Raw genomic sequence first — 2,010 nt, forward strand, 5'->3', positions numbered from 1 at the left:
GGCGCCGACCAGGAAGGCGATGCCGTTGCCGGGCGTCAAGGTCGTCGTCCCGAAAGCCGACGATGTTTCCATGCGGCGAGGGGATAAGCCTGGGGATTTGTTCCCTTTTTATGGGATATATGTTACGTTTTTTTTTTTGCATGGCCTGCATGGTGCGTGATTGTAGGGATTTTGGTCGCGTGGAGTCTGTATGATACGGTGGAGCGGTGAAGCATCATCAGTCAACCTTAATTGTTAGGTGCACATAAGAGACATATGAGATAAAGGCTATCCGCTGGATTGAGATTAGTAGGTCTAATCATGCGATGGTAATGGGTCTGTATGGGGTGCGCTTAGTGAAATTCTTGTTGGATTATTTAATAGTAGTGGAGATAAAATCGAAAACAAGCAGGCTATTTCAAGATAGCCAAAAATATCTCAAATCACACACATAAATTAGCCAAGGATGATGTTTCCAATCAAAACATCCACTTGACAAATAACAATTCAGTTTCAGAAGTAATTGGTAGGTTTTTTTCTTGCATAATACGAAGTCTAAAAAAAGACTAATACTAAGCAGTAATTCAATGAAACAGTGCCTAGCTAGATGCTTGTCATCTCTACTCAAAAGCCCACTGGTTCTTCCTGCGGATCTCAGCCTCCTCCTCAGGTGTGAAGTCATTCTTGATGTTGAAAGTCTTGCGGATCTCCTCAGGAGTCTTTCCCTTGATCATGTCGGCAACTGTCTGGCAAGTAAGGTCGAGCAATCCCTTGATGTTGAGGTAGTTGCAGCGAGGATGAGGTCGAACAGGGTGGCCTGGTCGACCTTGACGAACTCGGCGTCAAAGCTCTTGAGGTCCTCGGCGGGGGTGGGGGCTGCAGTAGAGGTGGAGGAGCTGGCGTCGGCCGGTTTGGGGTTGGCCTGGACGTGCTTCTTGCTGTACTCGATGACCTTGGAGAGGATCTTGGACTCGACGTTGGGGAGCGGGATGCCGTTGTCAGCGCAGTCGTCCTCGATCATGTGGCGGATGGTCTGCGACTCCATGGCGACCGCCTCCTCGACCTGAAATTCCTCACCGTCCGAGCTCTTGAGCGTGATCATCTTCTTCTCGCCTTCCTCGGCCGCCATCGATCGATCGGAGTATTGGGAGGCGAAACGAAACCCTAGTTAGTAGCAAATAGACGCGGCGGCGGAAGACACAGGAGCTTCTTTGCGTACGTGTTGGGGTAGGGTGGGAAGGGAACCGGGGGATTTATTGGGTGAGGCGGTGCCTAGGGTGGACTCGGGGTCGTACTCGTGTTGTATTCATCTTCGCTAGGGAGTAATCACTCGAGTTGGGCCCGGTCTCCTCTTGTAGTTTCCGTTCCCATCTTGGCTAGGGAGTATATCACGGAGTCAGCCCGTCGGACGGAGCTGCGTGGTCACGGTCACGGGCTCACGGCCAAGTGCCGCCGCGCGTCATACTCATGTCTGGAACGCATCGCGGATGCCCGCTCCGTCCCCCCGCGTGTGGAGGAGGCGAGGCAGTCCGCGGCAGCCGTACGAGGAGGACCTTATTCTTCTTTGATTTCTTCCTTTTCCTCTTGTTGAAGAGAAGAAGCAGTTTTTATGCACCTACTTCTTGTCTACTGTATTTCTGTAGAGGAACTGTCAACCGTCACAACAGTTTAATAAGCTCCAATTCTACTGACCTTGCAGGCTAGCTAACGACCAGCTGCTGCGGACGAATATCACAGGAACTTACACTAGTGCAGTCAGTTGCGGATGCCAAACTGATCATATTAAAGGAACAATATGAGTGATTGCACTCTCACTGTGTTTTGTTCCTCAGGTAATCGTCTTGGAGGTTTGTGAGAGAGTTTTCCACCAAAATCCCACATGATCACGTTGTGTGAACATGAGGAAGGACACATACATTCGCAAGGTTCAGCTGCTTTGCCACAAACTGCAAACATCTATTACTCCAGGATGCATCAGAGTTAAACACGTTCTCTCTCTATTTCCTTCTCATTCTGAATGGAGCCCCACGT

At 50.1% G+C, this 2,010-nt stretch overlaps 1 pseudogene; it reads right to left on the reverse strand.

The window, feature by feature from the left end:
- Positions 1 to 599: 599 nt before the first annotated feature.
- On the reverse strand, positions 600 to 1,108 carry LOC119319110 (annotated as a pseudogene).
- Positions 1,109 to 2,010: the final 902 nt, after the last annotated feature.

The sequence above is a fragment of the Triticum dicoccoides genome, chromosome 6A (genome assembly GCF_002162155.2).
Source record: "Triticum dicoccoides isolate Atlit2015 ecotype Zavitan chromosome 6A, WEW_v2.0, whole genome shotgun sequence".
Classification (NCBI taxonomy): domain Eukaryota; kingdom Viridiplantae; phylum Streptophyta; class Magnoliopsida; order Poales; family Poaceae; genus Triticum; species Triticum dicoccoides.